General features: G+C 34.7%; 1 pseudogene; it reads left to right on the top strand.

The window, feature by feature from the left end:
• The first annotated feature begins 5,095 nt into the window (after positions 1-5,095).
• Positions 5,096-5,214, top strand: LOC120613579 (uncharacterized; annotated as a pseudogene).
• The last annotated feature ends 15,530 nt before the right edge of the window (positions 5,215-20,744 follow it).

Here is a 20,744-nt window from a genome sequence, read left to right as displayed (position 1 = left end):
AATATTCACTAGAGGCAATTGACTCTCTAGAGAGTCAATGAAAAGCTTAGTACTTCTAACTGTCAATTAAAAGTTGACTATGGAAGTCAGAGGCCTCCATGGCAGCATAGGTTGAGCAGGCAGAGGATAGAGAAAGCTGAAGACTAGGCACAGGACTTAATAAAAGTATATATATCAGAGCTATATATGAGGTTACATTCTCAAACTAGGCAGTCTCAGCTGGGAAAAAATAGGATCCTGAGATTTGGGATGAGGCTGAATGATGAATATAAAAATCTTGAATCCCCTGCAGCCCACCCTCTTTGTTAAAGGCCATTGCTTCCTCCACCTTCCTTGTAGATGAGGCAGAAGGCAATATCCAAAGTTATTGTTTTATCAGCTAGAAATGCCTGGGGGCTTCGCGGGGCCCCAGGAAGCTTCTCTAGACACCTCAGTTTTCCATACCAAAGATAAGCCTGGGCCAACCCTTGTGGTTCCTACTGCATTTGCAAGATGCCCTTCAGCAATAACCATTAGGAAACAATGAAGGAAAAAAGACAGTTTTAAAAACAGTTTTTTACTTACAAGTAACATATAAGAAACATACAAGAAACATGGGGTGGGAGGCGCACAGTGGCTCCGGGGAGAGGGCAGAGTTCAGGCCTGGGGTTTTTATTGAGGTCAAGAGTCGGGGCTTTGGCCTTCATAGGCTTACTCTTTTATTGGTGAATTTAAAACATAAGAGTAGGGATTTAAAGCACAAAAGAGAAAAAAAAAACAAGAAGCCCAAATGGTAAGTTATTGAAATTAATCAAGATCTGAAACAAAGGAGCCTCAGTAGAGGAAAGGAGCCTTAATCTAGTTGTGGCTGGCAGTGTGTTTATTGCTTAAGTGAAGGGAATGCCTCTTTGGAGTGGTGCCTCTTTGAAGTGGAGCTTTCACAATCAAAGCTCAAGTCAGGCACTTGCATTTCAAAAAGAAAAGGCAAACTTCAGGCTTACACTACAGTTATTTTCTGCCATTTCCTGGCTCTCTCCTATCGTCCTCTCAGCCACCAGGCCAATACTTTGAGTCATGATGTCAATTGATTGGCAAGGTGTTGTGTTTGCTGAAAGGGAGAAGGGACTATTCCAGAGGAGCACGACTTAGTCATCATGTATTGGCAGGAGGTGGAGAGGACATTTGGGACTGCACTCTGGCGTCTTGGATCAAGGTAAGCGATACATAAAATTGTGTAAGGAAAAGTTTATCGATATAGGAACATTTTTCTGTGGTATGGGACTTAACAAACTGGGCAAGTGATGGTGCTAACATGCTTCTAGAATAGATCTCGGAAGCTTGGAGAAAGTGTTAGTCTATGCCAAATAAAGTAAAACTGTGAGAATGACCATGGAAGACAACAGAAGGAGAGATTAAAAAGCTTAGATAAGTGCACATGCAAAAATGGACATGTCATATGAAGCTGGAGGCCCTCTAGGTTTCCTTGGGTAAGACCTGAAGGATATTCTGCTTGGCACAGTGAAAGGAATAGGATGATGAGGGTGCATCAGTATCCTTGAGTTCATTTATAGCCATCATTTGTAAGTCAGGGCTGATGGTACGAGATGCTATTACTGAAGTAGGTTAACTGATAACAGAAGCAATGATAAGATCCTGAAATAATAGAGGCAGGTAGAAGCCAGGCAGGTACAATGTTCCTAATGTATGGTGAAGTCTCAGTGGTCAACAGGGAGGCCTGACACACGGAGAGCTCTGGAGGCAATTAATTGTATGCATATCTCTGAGGACCAGATAGATTGTAAGCCAACGAGACTATTTCTCAATCTATTTAACTAGAAAAGATCGATGATGTATAATCAGGAGGTTAAATGTAAGCATCACAATTAAAAAAAAAATCATGATTCATTAGTTAATATTTGGACCAGAGTCAGATTTGATACCTGAAACTTATTAACATCTTCCCAGATTCCTGGTAAGCAGGACCCACAATACTACAGCACATATACAAAGTAATGATTCCTCTCATCTTCCTAAAAGTGATATCTATTTACTCTTGAAACCATATACTGGAGAAAAGAAAATGCCGTCACAATTTTAGTATTATTGTTTGAAGGGTCTGAATTGCCACTGACCTGAATCATCATTTTCTTTCACCTCTTTCTTACGGTGGGGCCATTTGAGGTCAGTTCACAGTACATCCACTGTCACTGGGTCCACGGATCCATCCAGTAGTCATTTCCTCAATCTCAAAATGTATTAGAATGGGCACATTTCAAAGTTGGCCTAATGTCCCTACCATTAGTCCTTTATTATAGTATAATAGCTTTTGTTTTAAAATATTACATTGAAGTTTTTAAAGTTACCGACTCCTCCTTTCTCCCACACATAAAGCCAAGTTGGTATATCAAGAACAACAACATATTTAGATGACAGTGCAGGGATCAGTGCCTTAAAGACTCAAAATTTGATGCAGAGATGATAGCCCCATCATATCTTCAATTAATTCCCTTTCCAGTCCCCCCACAAAAAGCAGATAGATCCTGGAAGATGACACTGAACTATGGCAAACAAGAGGAAGCTCCAGTTCTAGCTGCTGTGCCTGATGTGGCCAAAGCCTGGACAGTATTGGATGTTGTGGTCTCTTGGCCAATTCTCATTTGAGAACTGAAGAGCATATTCTCCCAGCTCCTAGGTATGATGCCTGCTAATGTCCTCCATTCTTTGCCCTTTCCTGTCAACTTGCCATAATAACACCCCATCTCTCGTGCAACCTGCAGCTTGTGGTGATGTGGAAGTGGGCAGGGGAGTGCATTATAAGATCTCAGTGTCTTGGTTTCAGTTGGGGAAGTCTCTGAAGGGATATTCCAGCTTCCAACTTCAGAGCGTCCCTTTTTACGCCTTTATCTTGGCAAAACTTCTCTCTCTGCAAATACAGTTGTAGTTCCCCTTATCTGCCTTTTCACTTCCTATAGTTTCAGTTACCCACAGTCAACTAGGGTCTGAAATATTAAATGACAAATTCCAGATACAATTTGCCGGTTTTAAATTGCCACTGTTCTGAATAGTATGATGAAACCTCGCGAGTCCTGCTCTATCCAGCCAGTGAAGTAAACCAGCCGGCAGTGAATCATCCCTCCACCCAGCGTCTCCACGCCCATTTGCATCTCCACGCCCTTTGCGTCTCCACGCTGGAGATGCTCCTTGCCCGTTAGTCGTTTAGTTGCCTTTTAGATTATCAGATCGATTGTCATCATTTTATCACAAGAGCTTGTGTTCAAATCACCCTTATTTTACTTAACAATGACCCCAAAGGGCAAAAGTACTGATGCTGGCAATTTGGATATGCCCAAGAGAAGCTGTGAACTGCATCTTTAAGTGAAAGGGTGAGTATAGTACAATAAGATATTTCTAGAGAGACCACCTCATATAACTTTTATTACAGTATATTGTTACAATTGTTCTATTTTGTTATTAGTTATTATTGTTAATCTCTTATTGTACCTAATTTATAAATTAAACTTTATCATAAGTTTGTACATATAGGAAAAGATGTAGTGTATATATATCCTAGGTTACAGGCATCTACCGGAGGTCTTGGAATGTATCCCACAGAAATAAGGGGTGGACTACTGTATTGCTTTCTTCCCTTCCCACCCTAAGAGTTGATCCTGATAGTATGTGGTAATTAGTAATAATTTCTTTAATGCTACTTACTCTATGATTCAGAGTTTGCTTCTTGGAAACACCTGTGACAATTAAGTATTATCTCTACTCCTCTGTTTGCCTTTAGTATAATTTGCCTAACATTTTACAGCATCCATTCTATTTCTTTGTCCCACCCCCATTCAGGTTTTAAAGTAGACCACATATCAGATAAACTCACACTGTTCCCATGTTACATTCCTCGAAAAACAGCTTTAGCACGGTCCCCTACAAGCTGGCAAGAGAACATTCACTTCTATGCATTTAACTGTGGAATCAGGTGATGACTTACATAACCATAGGTCTTCCACTTTTGGAAGCTTGGAAATTGCTTAGTCAGTCACTTTTTATTTAAGTTTTATCACAAGTTGTTAGTAACTGATGAAATAAAAACGTAGATAATTTTCTCGCTACTTTCTTTTATAATGTTCACCATGTGATTCCCCTCTTTGTTGATCCAGCATCATATTCTCCCCCACAAAATAAATCTCTGACAAACTGCATTGACTTAAATATGTTTTTCGATTGTTTTATATTTATTTCTTCAGTTGAATTCCAGAGTAGCTGTGTTTGAAAAAAGAATAATAAAAAGTGTAATATTTAGTGTGCGTTACATGTGAATTCACTGTAGTTGATGGGCTATTCAAGAGAAAAGCAAAGCAATAGTTCTTCCCATTAAAAGTACTAATAAAAATTAGAGAGGAATGAGTTTTTACCATATTTGTCTCATACTCTCACTATAAAATTATACTTTTTTTCTTGGATATTAGTATACTAGTAAAAAAGACATATTTATATTTACTTCATTGCATTAATTTAAAATCCCGTTTTGTCAAAATCAGAATAAAAAATGTATACTATTATGAAAAAATGTTAAGACTTCCTTGATTTAGTTTTCTATTCTCAATTCATCTTAAGGCATCTTTCCATATGTCAGTTTGAATTTTTTATTTTAAGCACACTTAGAAACAAATCGAAGTTAATGTCCAATTCTCATAAATTAGAGAATCAAGACAAACATGTCTGTGGCTAAGAAATATAAAATTGAACAGATTTTTAAATTTTTCAGTAGTAACCAGTTAAGCACTGAATATTGCAATATTCTCAAATTTGAAGGAGAAGGGGAAGGAGGGTTGGCAGCATCGTTATAAGTAAAAAAAAAAAAAAAAAAAAAAAACCTCATTTTTCTTGTTCGGATGCTAACATAGAAAGTGGAAAGCTTATGAATTAAGAAATAGAGAAGCTCAGAATGCCGGAGATGACCACTAGAAAAATTAAAGAGAAATAAATAAAAGCGATTGCACACAGGGTGAAGAATGGAAGTGAAGAGATGTGGGAATGATGACTCTTCCTTTGTATCATTTAGTGTTTTAAAATGCTTGCTCATATTGTTATGATTTTAAAAACTGGATTCATTTATGGGCATGCTACCCTGAACGTGCCCGATCCTGTCTAATCTCGGAAGCTAAGCAGGGTCGGGCCTGGTTAGTACTTGGGTGGGAGACCACCTAGGAAGACCAGGGGCTGTAGGCGTTAAAAAAAAAAATAAGGGATTGTAAGCTGACAAGGTCCTTGCAATCCGTGAGGTCAACCAAGGGTGCCTCACCTAAACAAACAAACAAACAAACAAAAAAACTGAAATCAAGTTTATACGCAAAACTCTTAAAATTGATATCTATAGAGCAGAAGACAGTTTAGCTACTTCTGTTTAGAATAATTTGTAGATCTTAAAAAACCTTTAGATAGTTCATATGTTTGTATTTTTTTACTTTGTGTGTGTGTGTGCCAATAATCCCCATTGTCTTGCAGATTACCTATCTTTTTTTGATAGAATGTAAGACATAAAGGATTTTCTCCCCAACGTATTAGTTTTAGATTTAGGTTCAATTTATGTGGTATTATAGCAATTCTGAGTTTTAATTGTAGAATTCATAACTGGAAAGATAACTTTTTTTTCTGGTTACCTGAAGATATGCTCCTTTTTAAAACATATTATTATTATTATTATTATTATTATATCTATTTATTGAATGGCTAGTATATTCACAGTGCTCTATGATGCACCTTTAGAGATACTGAGTAGAATAAAAATAGTTCTTCCCCCAAACAGGTGAGCTATCCACCATGATAGATATATATGATGGCTAAAATAAAATTGATAACATTATTAAAGTAATTCAGTAATTATGTTACAGAGGAGACTCCAGGAAGCAGAGCATTCACAGAAAGATACAGTGTGCTCATGGTCAAACAGGATGAGGATGCTCCTGATGAGGTAAGCAGCAAGGTCAGTGGAAAGTCATGGACACAAGATCTGTTATGATGCATTCCATAAGACCAACATGGTGGAGTAGATTTGGTGAGAAGTAGAAATAAAGTGGCGTTTACAACTGCTTAAACATTGAAAACTGCTAGAGTAGAGTTGATTAAGATTATGTGAGATTTTATGTGTTAGGATACAGAATATGCATTTACACTGTGGGAAATAGGGAATTAAAAGTTTTTAAGCAGAAGAGTCATATACTAAAATGAAAGTTTTTGAAAACCTGGCTGAGTTATTAAAATTGATGAATTGAAACTCAAAGGTGAGGTAAAAAGCAGAAATAACTGGGTGAGTTTATCCAGGTCTCTTTCACAAGTTTTATAACTATTTTATAATGTTCTTTAGATAGTTATTTTGTCTTTATAGATCTTCAAATATTCTATTTGAATAAATTTATGGGTATCGAACCAATTTCTTTTCTTAAAATTCTTTTTCTTTTATATATAATAATATCTTATTACCCTGCTAAAAACCAACTATCTGCATTTCTCGACATTGTTTTCCACTCATATTCCATTTAAATAAATGTATGGGTCTATGTTATCTTCTATGGATTAAATTTTAGTAACTTATGACATTAGCAAAGAACGATTTTATAGATGGTAAATATCTCACTATAATACAAAAAACATCTTATTAGTGACATTTGGAAAATATTCTTACATCTTTTACATCTATTTAAAATATTATTATTCATGGAAATTCAATTATTTGCATTGTAAAGTATCTGAAAAAAAATAAATTAATACTATTAGAATTCTCTAATACTCTGAAGGAATGTAATCAGCCAATGATTAGCAGAAGAATATATGGAAATATTTATTATTATAATACTTTTTTATTACAGTAAATAACTTTAATCATTATTTTTGGGTAACTATTGTTAAGTTAAATAAAACTATTTAAAAATTTTTGATTTAAATCATTATTTCTAGCTAAAAATATATCTGAAGTATACAGCTAATATATATAATTCAGTTCATGATTCGTTAATTTACTCCAGTATGGAAAATATGAAAAATCATTTCAGGTGAAGAACAGAGAACTGGAATCTAGTTCCAAAGTTTATATTATGTTGTTTTTAGGTATCTAAGTTAAGATTACCTTCTGAGCTTTAGCGAGTTTCCTTTCTTTCACTGTAAAATGAGACGATTGGCCTAAATGGTCTGCAATGTCTAATTTGATTTAAAAAGAGCTTTCAGTGATATGTTACAATTCTGTGGAATCAAAGATCCACATTCATAATACTATTATTTGTCTTGATCTTGCACTTCCGTGGATTTTTCACTAAGCTCCCTCCTGTCTGTTGTATCGACATAGCAATCCAGAAGGGGAAAGCAGAGACTTCAGGAACGGGCATTGTCGCATCAGATGGCTCGGTGTAGAAAAATACTCCTCTCCTGTACTCAAATCAGTTTTATTCTTTTCCCCAATGATCACATGTGCCTTTCCAACATTTTAGAGACACACTTTTTATCATCTACTTTACCTTGGAGACAGAATTGGTGGGTTTGCTCTTTCTGTTCCTTTTAGACAACAGAAATATAGTGATTAATTTTTCAGAAAGTAATTCAAGCTACTCATCTCTCTTATTTAGTTCATTGGGTGCAGACTTACATATCAATCAAACTGTGAATTTTTTTTGGAGGGGGTGGTTTATCCTTCAGCGTCAATTCTGAGTAACATTTTTATATCTAGACTATAGGAATTTAAACATGTTCTACTGAAAGTGGCAAAGCTTTTAGCAACTTATCAATCACTTTGGTCTTGTGATTTATAGAATTGACTTTCCTGATAAGCTCTTAATTATAGAAAATAAATGTCCTTATAGAGTCTTTTCAGTTCAGGCCCCAGTATTTTATTTGTATATGCCAAGATGGTAAAATGGGGAAAACCGTTTATTTATTTTTTTTATAATTTGAAGAAAAAATGCAAAGTATCTATGCCAGCTCTTGCTCCAGCAAGTCATTTGTTTGCTACTATTTATGACTAAAAGAGCCAAATAAGTAGATATGGGACCTTATTCCAAATAAAATCTTTTCTTAGTAAAATAAACTATGCCTTGCTGCACAAAGGGAGTAAAGAAGAAATATACAGATAACTATGTGAATCAGTTATAAGAGCAAAACCGAAGAGAGGAACTAAGCAATGAATTATTTAGGGATCTAAAAATCCCCCCAAACAGCTCTGAGGATTAAAAGTAAGGAGCTGTGTGTTGCTTTGGATCAAGAACACCAGTGCAGGAGTTAATTATTTATTAAACATATGCATGTAGTACTCTAAGAATATAATAGAAATAAAGCTGATGTATAAATAAAGTTGAATAGTAAATGATGCAATCACAAAGTCCTTCAGAAACATAGGTAAACAAAATGACTAATTGCCACCATCCTATATCTCTTAGTGTTAGTGCAGACATATCAGCAACTTAAGGAAAAAAACCATGTCGTATCAATTTGCCTGTTTTTCTGATACAGTTCTTGGCATGTTGCATAATTACTTTTTATCCCCTTTTCTTCCTCTGCTTCATGTTAATTCTTTATGCTTGGCACTTAGTACTAAAGAAGTATTTCTAAATGGTAACTTAATAATAGTGAATGATTAAGAAAAATAAACATAATGCCATATTGTTGAAAATTTTATTTTTCTCAACCTTCTACGTGCTACAGAAGACCTGAATTTCTTACCCATAAAAAGAATAACTATGGAAATTTAACTTAGAGACTGAGTGTAAGGAAACTAGATTATTGCCTAGGAGGCACTTAGCCACTGAAGAACTTTTTGTCAGAATGTTCAAAGCATAAATTGGTCAGAACCCGCCCCCGCCCCATAAACACACACATGTATCTACATATTATTTTCAGTGACTTAGAAGAATCCTGTCCAATCTCCCTCCCTGCACTGGGGAGAGAAGTCAGCATTCAGATGACCTTTGGCAGTGTGTGGAGTTTGGGAACAATTATATATAGCATCTTATGGATTGCTAGGTTAGAACCAAGATCAACATTCCAGAAAACATTCCTGATTCAAATGAGGCAATATTTAAAAAAAGAAAGCCAAATATGAAGCCATAGAGGTTGGGAACTCAAGGAGAGAGTGCTAGTAAAGACATAGAAGGAAAGCAAATCTAGAGAAATTCCCCCCAAAATCCCAGAAGAGGTTTTTCATCTACCGCTTTTAGCATCTGGAATTATCCTGGGAATAGATCTCTGAGTGGGCAATCCTGGGCTTAGTACCACTTTTAAATTTTAATTTTACAGTGTTTATTTGTAATATATTTATAATATTTAAAGACTATATAGATAATTGGAATTAGATATTGGTGATGGTCTCTGAGGCTAAGCAGGGTTGGGCCTGGTCAGTACTTGGATGGGAGACCACCTAGGAAGACCAGGTGCTGTAGGCGTAAAAGATAAAAAAAAAATAAGGGATCGTAAGCTGACAAGGTCCTTGCAATCTGTGAGGTCAACCAAGAGTTGCCTCACCTAAAAAAAAAAAAAAAGATATTGGTAATGGTTGCACAGCCATATGAATATATAAAAAACATTGAATTGTATATATATATATATATATATACATATATACATATACATGTATATATATATATGTATATATATATATATATATTTCAATAAGTTAACTTTTTGGGAAGAATAGATTCAGTTCACCTATTTCCCTAGGTTTATTGAGGTATAATTGATAAATAAAAATTGTATATATTTAAGGTGTACAATGTGTTGTATTGACATGTACACATTATAAAATGATTACTACAACCAAGCTAATTAACATATCCATCACTTTACATAGTTATCTTTATTTTGGTGAGAACAAATAAAATCTACTCTCTTAGCGAATTTCAAGTATATGATACAGTATTATTTTCAGTCACCATGCTGTACGTTAGATGTACAGAATTTATCATCCCACGTAAATGAAACTTTGTACTCTTTGACCAACATTTTTCCATTTTCCCCATCCTCCAGCTTTTAGTCACCAGTATTCTATTTTCTGCTTCTATGAGTCTGACTTTTTTAGATTTCACATATAAGTGAGATCATGCCATATATTTATCTTTCTGTGTCTGGCTTATTTCACTTAGTGTAATTTCCTCCAAGTTTATCCATGTTTTTGCAAATGACAGGATTTCCTTGTTTAAAGGCTGAATAATATTCCATTTTATGTATTTATATGCATATATATATTAATATAATATATATTAAAAATGTAACAGATACGCATTATTTTTTTTTAATTCATTCATCCATCGATGGACACTTAGGTTGTTTCCATGTCTTGGCTATAATGAATAATGCTTCAATGAACATGGGGTGCAGATATCTCTTTGAGATAGTGAGTTCATTTTCTTTGGATATATACTGGATCATATGGTAGACCAATTCTTAGTTTTTTGAGAAAACTTCATACTATTTTCCATAGTGGCTGCACCAATTTACAATCCCACTAACAGTACACAAAAGTTTCTTTTTCTCTACATCCTTGCTGACACGTGTTATATTTGAAATATTAAACTGGTAAGAATGCAGATTGCTGTGCTCCATTCCAGACCCACTAAATCAGTCTCTTGGAAATGAGGCCCAGATGCATTTTTTCCCCCATTAGTTCTGCATGTGAGACCTATTTACCTATTAAAACCATTTATTTCACCATTATACTCTTAGGATTATCTTTTTAATTTCAGCCTTCAAAGTTAAACATGACACATAGATCAACACTTTTCAGAGTTGAGCAAATCATCAATAAGTAGTCTCAGTTGGGCCACAGCTTTGAATTTTAATTTTATGAATAAACAGGTCAAGGGTTTGACCTTTACAGGCCATAAACAGAGGTACATGAAAAATATAATGCTCTTTATTTTTCTAAACTTAATTTAACTTCTCATTTGAGCTCCCATGCTCTCTGATGGCAGCTTCTAGGAAAATATTATCATTTCAGGTTTAAACAATTTTGATTTGTAAGGTGTGTTCTTTGGGCTTTTCTTTGGAGGACCACTTGATTCCTGGGCTCAGAGGGCTTAAGCAGCATTGCAGCATTAGTAAGGCAGCTGGTCTTTGGTCAGTACTTATTCATTCTGGCCTCCCCTGAAATGGACGATACCCTCAGAGTCTCTGACATAGTTTCTGTCTGCACTGTTGCTATCTAAGCTACATCTGGCTGTATGACCCATGCCAAATTTCACTTCTGAAGCGCACTCCTCCTTGTGACAAAGAGATACCTTATTGGTCCTCCTTGTATTCAATTTATTACCAAAGTTTGGACACTCTTCAGGAGCACAGAAACATCCAACTGCTTTTCCAGTAAGCCATGTGAAGGTGGTGAGCTCCTGTGGGGTTTCTCATTGCTAGCATTCCTGAAAAAGAATTGGGTGTAGGTCTCCTTCACTTTAGGAAATCCAAGAATCTAAGAAGAGCTTCTTATCTCTACTTCTTTGGAAAGAAGTAAAGATTATCACACATAAGTTACTTTAAATTCATTTGCTTTAAAAGGAAAATAAATTTGATCAGTTGAAAAGCATTACATCCTTTGTACATGACGGTTATAGAGAAACGATTTATTAATTTGAGCGAAATTTAATAACATGGCTTTATGAAGCATCTTGTCCTATTACTGATTCTATCTAATTATTTGGGGTCCTGGCAGTATGACATGGTTACTAAAATGGTGGTTCCACTATCAGACTGTCGAGATGTGGGTTTAGGGTGTGATGTGAAGCTGTTTATTTAACATCTCTGTGCCAGTTTCCTCTCCTCTCCAATGGGTCATCATGGTGCCAAACACAAAGGCTGTTTTGAAGATTTAATGAAATAATAGACAGAATGTAACCAGCATGTAGAAGCATACAGTAAATAATAAGTTTTATTATTTTTGACGTCGGTGTTGTTAGCTCTTTCTTAGAGCAGTTTGAAAACCATCCACCTGTACTTTTCAAACTTTGTTCCTTTTTCACCCTTCTGTAAAAGCCTATATAACGGGATTCCAGGGTATCTTCCTCCTCATTCCCCTAAAGTGCCCACCTGTGGCTGTCCTGTCCTTCCATCTGTACTCCAGCTGCCCCAAGATATGGAAGGTATTGAGGTGCTCTGTTCATCTTGGAAAACTCTATTCTTTCTAGAATTACACTCTTCAAGGATTTCTTGTGTCTTCTGCTTTTCACTAGATCCATAGAAAAGTATGGTTTTAATTTTGTCCAGGTTTCTCTTGTCTTTTTACATCCTGACTGAAAGTAGGATTTCTTTCACATATGGAAAGGAAGCTTTATCAGAGAAGAGGTTTTCTGTCTTTACTTTTAGTCCATTTCATGTTGAGGGGAAAGAAATTATAAATCAGAATTAAAAACTCATTGAAAGAATATTAAAGCTTATTCTTGCAAATCCTCACTTAAACCAAGTTGCAAAAGTGACTTGCAAACTCATTGCTATTTTCTGAAACATGAAAAGAATCATTAATAATTAAAAATAGTCTAAAAATGGTCCTATGTTTTCTGTTGTGGACATGTGAAGCTTCCTTGATGTTTTTAATGAGAGAGTAGTTAGGTGAATATGTTCACATTGTGTTTAGTAAAGAAAACCCTGTGATTTCTCTTTGAGTCTTCTGTAGTAACCCTCATTACCCCTTAGTTATTTAGCAGTACAAATTTTATTGAGACTGTTTCTTCTAATCAAACTTTTGGGTTACATTCTGGGAGAAAACTTTTGAGTATATTACTGGTCCTGACTTCAGGGGAAGTTTGTTCACATTTGAATTATTCTAATTAGACATAATCTAGAGATGGTTTGATAGCCTTTGAGACATTTTAATCAGAAGCCCTCACTCCCAAGGCTTTAATTCTAACCACCTGTAATTAATACCAAGTTTGTTAATTAGCACGGTAAATATTTAAAATTATTTTCACTGAAGAAATGAAAAGGGCTCAATCAATGTATGTGGAATGGGTAGAATTATTGGACAACCACTCCCATCCTTTCCCAAAGATGGAATAAGAATCTAGAGTCAAGCAGCCTACACTTTTCTGACTAGCGCAGTAAAACCGTGATTACCTGTGGTCTTATGAAGGTTTCTGTCACTTGGTTCCATGTGGAAGGACTAGTATATTATTGCATCTGCTTGGTTATGTTCATTATTGATAGGTTGATAAATAATAATCTTAAGTATTTATACCAAGGAATATTTGTACCTCATGCTGTTTCGTCCCCTCCCGCTCCATCGCAGGGATAGCATAGTGGTAGGGAAGGAGAAATCCTAAGTGTATACAGCATTATACTTTACATCACAAAACAGTGTGTAGGATAAATGGGACAAAAGGAAGAGTGGTCATTTCTAAATGAAGCATCTCATGGAGAAGTTGTTGCTTGAATTAAGTTTTAAAGGTGATTATTAAGTATTCAGTGAATGAACCAAAGTGCAGGGGCTGGCTGTGGCAGCATGGCAGAGCGAGGGTCAACGGGTTATTTTCACAGAACTGGAAGTGATGCAGGACGACTGAAGAGAAGGTTTTCTTTACATGAAGTGCCATGAACATCTCACTAAGAAATCTGACCCTTATTTTCAATCATTGTAGAGTTATGAGGTTTTTAAGCAAAAGAATAACATGAAATGTATTCTTTAGAAATATTATTCTGACAATGGTAACCATTGTTCTGGCAAAAGATTAACTACAAGATTGTAGCAGAGACTGGTTAGCTGTTCACCAAACACATTTTTTCTTCCTCCTGAGCTTACAACTAGATTGTATATTCTAGTCTCTTATGGGTGGGTAAAGCCATATGATAAGTTCTGGCCAAAGCAAAGTGGATAGAAATGATGTGTGTCACTTCTAGGGTTGACACACGAGATGCATCAACATGCAATCTTGCATATTCTTTACCCTTAGGAAATGATATCTGAAGGTGATAGAGACAGTCGGTAGATGTTGCCTAGCTCTTTGGGTCATTATTTGGAGGCATACCACTCATGAAATTAGAAAACCTGTTTTGGATATTTTGTGAGTGAATAAGTAAATTCTGTTGTGTTAAATTACTGGGGTTCTGAGGTTGATCTGTTACAGCAGATTCTTTCAAATGTAACAGATAATTGCTATAGTTTGATGAAGGATGACAAAATCCTGAAATAGTGCAGTGGTTATGGGGATAGAAAGAAATGAACTTTTACGATGTTTAGGAGATTTCTAGAAGTACCCAGGGGATATTGTTTGATGTTCAGTTAAGTAAATGGAGGAATAAATACTTTTAGCTGTTCAGCTTGCGTAACTGGGAAGACGGTTAACAATAAAAATGGTAATGGTAAAAAAGGATTCCCAGGGTGAAAAAAAGGTACTTTGAAAGGATAATTATTATCACTCTGAATCTACCGCTTTCAGTTATTATTGTTTGAAAGACTATTTAATTTGTTTACAATTTTTCATTCTTTTCTATCCTTTGCCATGCCTTCATACTTCCCTGCCCCATTGATTCTGGGCTTGTCCATGTGATTTTCTTGGACTAATGAAATGAGAGAAATCATTTTAGTTTGTCATTTCTAAGCGAATGCCTTAGGAAACATGTTTTCACTTCCTATAACTGCTCCTGCTCTCCCATTCTCTACCATGAGGACATCAGAACCTGGGGTTTATTTCTTCAGCCATCTCATACTAGTTCATATCTCTACACAATGTGGGGCAGACCCATAAACAAAAAATAAATATTTGTACTTGTAAATTACATGAATTATGAAGTGTGGTAGAAAAAGTGGACCTATTTGAATGAGGTAGTCAAATTATGTCATAGGGAGTTGAGAATAATATTCTGGAGAAAACTAGACTGGAGGTATGGATTTTGGAACTGTGGTGGTTGAAGTTCATCCAGGTATATAATAAAAGAGAAGTTTTCAAGGATAGAAGAAACCATGCAAGCAATAGCAGTTAACATTCAGGTTGGGAAGAGGATCTACAGTGCGGAATGAGAATGAATAGTCAGACTCAGAAGAAAATAATCAAGGGAAGGTAATGTAATGAAAAGAAAGGGATGGCAGTCCTTCAGGGAGGATGTTATGAGCAGCATCAAACATCAAAGAACGTTTTGGTAAAAACATGCTGAAAATAATTTTTTAAATATAACAGAAGACATTGCTAAAAGTCACCTTTTTTTATAAGATATCCAGTAGACTTCATACAGTCTGTACACTTAACTACTGTTTGTTCACTTAATACTTGTTAAGTGAATGTCTTTATTCAACTGCATTTATACAAATGTTATAATAAAAGGTCTCAAACAAAAAATAATCCTGGCATTTATTCATCATTTTGTATAGTTAAGCTTCTATATTATATGATTCCAAATACTGTTATGTACTTTAAAAAATAGTTTACTTTTAATTGTATAACACAATGCTTTATTAAAATGATGGGTTAAAAATTGAGCTCGATGATTTTTTTAGAAAATTTAATGCTTAAAGGAGAAAATACATATTTTGACTTTTACTTCAATTAAAAATGGCTCTAAATTGGTAGATTTTACCCACTTAGACAAATTTTTAGGGGAGCATTTTAAAATGCTAATATATCTGATTGACAGATTTAAAATTTATATGTGTACATTCTTTTACTTTATTGAAATTTAAAAACAAATAGATCTTGTAGAACACTAAGAAAGAACCGGAATACTAAATATGTAGTGTGTTTAATTGATTGCCTTTTTGAAAATAGAGACACAAGCTTTTATGGACCATGTCATAGTAGAATAAAAATGTTTTCATTAGGAAACTTTTAGGTTAACTCCTAGTTTCCTTAGAGAATTTTCTAAATGATAAAATACTGAACATTTAAAAAAAATTCATTACCTAAAAACTTCTGTCAAGTGGAAGTTTTGTGATGTAGGAAAGCTTTCAGGATACATGGTGGAAAAGATTATTGGTATTTAATTTACTGAACTGGAAAACATGAGAATAGGTTTTATGTTCCATAATGATATTGTGAACAATATCTCTACAAATATTTTATATAATATATACATTGCTATTCTGATATTCCCGAGAATAGCAAATATTCCTAAATACAGGCACAACAGTGTTCTCTTTTGGACTTAATATAAATACAATAATTATAAAATAACATATGTTTCAGGGACATGAGAGATAAACTGTGAAAGTTCTCCAAGCATATTTCTGAGGTACCCAGGAGGTAATATTGGTAAGCCTACCAAAATAAGTTTTCAGCTTAAATGATGAAAACCATTTCCCTTTCAGGGAAATCAGAGCTCTTTTAGCTAACTATTCAACTCAGGAAAGCTGAAATAATTCTGAATTGACTTTGATAGAAGACTGTAGACGACTGAGTTTCCTTACTGAAATAACTGCTTTATGGTATCTTTCCTTGGATGTCATATGTGTTGCATCCTTCATTTAGATTAATTGATGCTATCCTTTCCCTTTGCACAATACTGACAGATTCCCACGCATACTGAACGTCTCTGCTAGCATGTAATTTCTGAGCATACCTGTGTACTTCTCTTAAAGTCTTACAAAAGTCACCATGTTAGCAGTTAAACTTGCTTATGCCAGTTGAATTGCTCTTGTAATTATATAATTTAGATCTTACATAATATGATAAAATGTAAATTAAAGAGTTGTAACCATAAAAATTAAATTTAATAACTTGGAAAACAATAAGTGCTTTCAAATTAGGCATGTATGCTAGATGAGTCTAAAATAATGGAAGGAAAATAATGAAAATTCCAAAATCTAGAGAGATTCTGCATTCAATTTGTCCTTAAGAATCTTAATATTCTTGCTTCACTTTTAGGAACTACAAACTAGAAATCTTAGATAAGACATTATACTTATGGTTTATGCAAAAAAGACAGCTTGAGAGTCTGATCACAGATGTTTATCCCCCCAAAAGTCTTTGGCCTGACAATCTAAAGATTGCAAATGGATATAAATATATAGGTGTTAAATACAAAACAAAATTGGATATGTATCACTCTCTTTTTATAATATCTGTTGAAAGTAACTTTGAATTAACCAATCTACTTCATGCTTCTATCTCATTGAATAAGAAGGCTTTCATGATGTTGCCCAAATCTGTTGAAGCCTTGCCAACCTGCCATGACTTTTACCTTACATTCTCGATTTGTGACTTGGTGCCTCATGTGGACCAGCTTCCCTAGTGATAGATAATCTATGCTAATGTTACTATTATGCCTAGGTGTATCCCCATGTCAGAGCACATAAAATAGTCGTAAGTCCTGATGAGGGTTGCGTCTCCTAGGACAAAACAGATAGGGCTGGAGCACCAAGTGAAGCTATGACCTGGCATATACCATGCAGTGCTCAATAAAAGGTAACTCCACTCACGATTCATTTTTCTTTGGAAATATGACTATTTCTATAACTTTTTTTTTTACAAGTCTTACATTGTCATGTGAACCAGATTTTTTAATTTGCTATTTGTTATCGATTAAATGAACATTGTCAAATTCCAAGGATTATCTCTACATATAAATTGCCTTAATGTTTTATATATCATTTATAAGTGAGTCTTACTATTGATCTTATGATCATAATCATAAAACAGGTAAATGAGTCTTCTACTCAATAGGAGCACTAGACTTAAAGTCAGAGGAACAGGTTCAAGTCCAAGAATGTCATTCTCCAACAGCTTGACTTTAGGACATTCATTGAATCATTTTTCTTTGAGCCTCATTATTTCTCATCTATAAAATATCAGTGACCTTGTATTATAGATAATGCATTCTGTAAGTTTTAACACACTAGAGTAACAATCATCATCGCAGATATTACACATTGGTGCTTTGACTAAGATTGCTATTTTAATTTTTTAAAAGCTTTGTGCATCCTCCTCAAGCTAATGTTTAAACAACAATATAATACCTTTATATGGAAGAAATGTATATCTTTACTTTTTAATTATAGCTTAACTTAAACGAGAATTAAGCTCTCATTCACTGTAGTTTAACATAGAGCAATTGTCCTATTTCAACTGTATATTCCCCTTGAGAGTATTTCTTCCCTAGAACTATTTTTAATACTTCAAACTTTCAGTGTGAACTGAAATATTGGATAGAAAATCATGAGACTTGGTTTCTTTATGACCCTGTAACTAATTTGGTATTCTTTTGGGACAAGGAATTTAACTTCTTTTCTGTTTAGTTTAACCAGCTGTAAATCGGTATAAAAAAATCTCCTAGGGTAGAATGTCTGCAAAGTTACTTTTATTAAGAAAAATATGATTTAAAAATATGAATAAGAAAAAGAAGGTACACTATCGTAAGTGAATGACTAGGTGCATAAACCTCATGCATTGTAATTGTATGCAAAAATATCTGGTAAGATAGGATCAATATTAATTATTAATTTCCTCTTCTCTTCAAAGAAAATACGTAAGTCTTTCGCTTCCTTTTAAGAATTTTTTAAATCAACAAAAAGGCATTGCATTCCCAATCCCCTTTTTTGCAATAGAACAATAATTGCAAAGACCAAACTCCTTGGGGGATGGTGTGAGAATTCCATGTTTGACCACATACTGTTCCAGCAGAGCTTGGCTGTTTGCGTCTAGTCCTTTCTGATTAAAATTGACCAGAGCGGAAATTAAGGGTAGAAGACGTTTAAGTCCATTTTGTCTCTTAGGTATCTTCAAACTTTAAAAAATTTAACATGTCCTTGCCATTTTTGCCTCTGATGCTTTTCCCTTGTTTATCACGAACATTTAAGTTACCCTCGGGACAAGACTGTCCTGTGAAATAGAAATGAAGTCAGACCTCCCTGGAAACCACGATTTAATAAATCGGATGTGCTTGTACTTTTCATCAGCATTAGTCATACTTCAGTTTTTACAATTGCAAATTCACTTAAAAAAAAAAGGAGACACTGTTTACAGCCCCCACAAACTGAAATTGCTAACGCAGGGCCTAAGTAATTCATACTACATGTCATTTCCTATTTCTAACTCAAAATATTGCTCTTGCAAGCCTCAGACTGATGGAAGTGACTCTGTGAGAGTTGCACAAGGGTGTTGTGTAGACCGTGGCATCGTGCTTGCTTTATTTCCCCGACCATTTTTAGCTACCAAACTCTCTGGGAAACTGAAGTAGCCAAGTTTTACGTCAGAGATGAAAAGATTCCCAAATTAGTTGTGGGTTTCCAGAGGGCACCTAAAAAACTTAATGTTATTAGTATATGTTTATTGTTAGGCAGTAATCTAAAGTTTAGTAATTTGTATTTTAAAAATCAATAAAAAATGTCTTTTTTTCTGAGATGCTAAAATGGTAACACTAACCTCACTATCTACAAAAGAGAGGAAAAAGGAAGAAAGGAATCATCTAGGAGGGAAGAATGAAGGACGAAGAATTCATTGACTAAAATGAAATATAAGTTAAGAGTTTTGAGGAAATAAAAGAAGATTTATTTTTGTCAGCTTTTTTCAAACTATGTTGCCTACTCCGAATGGCCTTCCTTGTATGGTTTAGCAGTATTGGTCGTATTTTACTCTCTGATTGAATCCCTGATGTTTTTATTCAATAGGTATCAAAATTCATGAGGATCACTTCTTTATGAGTAGCAGGGATTCTGCTCTATGGAATTTCTAATAAACTCAGAAAAGATATCAAGAACTTTGTTTTTCTCAAGTTGGTGAAGAAGAATCACAGGTTTTTCTTTCCTAAATTGAACCACGGGTGCTTCTATTCAAATACCATCTGCATAGACTTTCAAATACAGGTGTATGTTCCCTTCCAAGTAGGTTAGGATGAGCCACTAGAAGTCATGCTGTTTACCCAGTTATTTAACTTGAGAGAAACTTAATGGTAATAGTAGAGTATTTCGGAAAGCTTGACTAGAATACTGTCTGTTACAAGATGCGTTGACAATCTCAGGATATTGTCTCTTCCCTAGTAAATCTAGGAGACTAATTCATACTTAATTACACACACACACACACACACACACACTCCGCATTTCTAAAATGTGACTCATCTAAATAAATAGTGGCAAATGATCAAAACAATTAGAATAAAACAAAAGACTAGGTGCTTCAGGTCTGCTATTATAAGTAATCATTTCTCGGAAAAGGGGACTTGGAAAAAATAAGAGACGTAAGAAATAAAATACTTTTAAGTACACGTGGAGTGTGTCTGTGTATTCCAAGCCCCAGAAATATGTGAAAAATGTCTAATAAGTTTTAATTCTCCCAAAGAACCAGTGAGAACATTTTTAGGAACAATACAGAGGAGAGTATGAAGAAAGTTTTGATTGTTTCTAGAAGTCTAGCTTATTTGTACCATTTCAAACTGAAAGTAAAAATAAAATAAAATAAAATAAAAATAAGTAATAGAATCAATTTTTTTCTATCTGAAGGCTAAGTTTATTTCGTTGTAAATTAACTGCTTTATTTAACTCTTTTTGGTTCACTAGTATTCTCGTAGTGAGTTCTTCATTGAGCCATGGTGGAGGAGTCTAATGACATTTAACGGAGTTTCATGTCATTCTGTAGCCATCCTTGCAGGTAGGACAGTTTAATATAAGTTCTAACTTTGCATCTCTTCAAAGATCTGTTCTTAGACCAAAGTCTTTTCTTAGAACAAAAAAATGAGACTTTGACAAAAAATTGTGTGAGCGGATGGGCGGGATGGGGGATTGTGTGTTATTTAGTTTCCCTGTATATCATTTTTCATACTTGTATAATGACAGTAATATACAACCTACATTATGGGATAGCTTTGAGACTTAA

Source organism: Pteropus medius, unplaced genomic scaffold (genome assembly GCF_902729225.1).
Source record: "Pteropus medius unplaced genomic scaffold, Ma_sr-lr_union100, whole genome shotgun sequence".
NCBI lineage: Eukaryota > Metazoa > Chordata > Mammalia > Chiroptera > Pteropodidae > Pteropus > Pteropus medius.
This window is presented reverse-complemented; position numbering and strand designations above follow the sequence as displayed.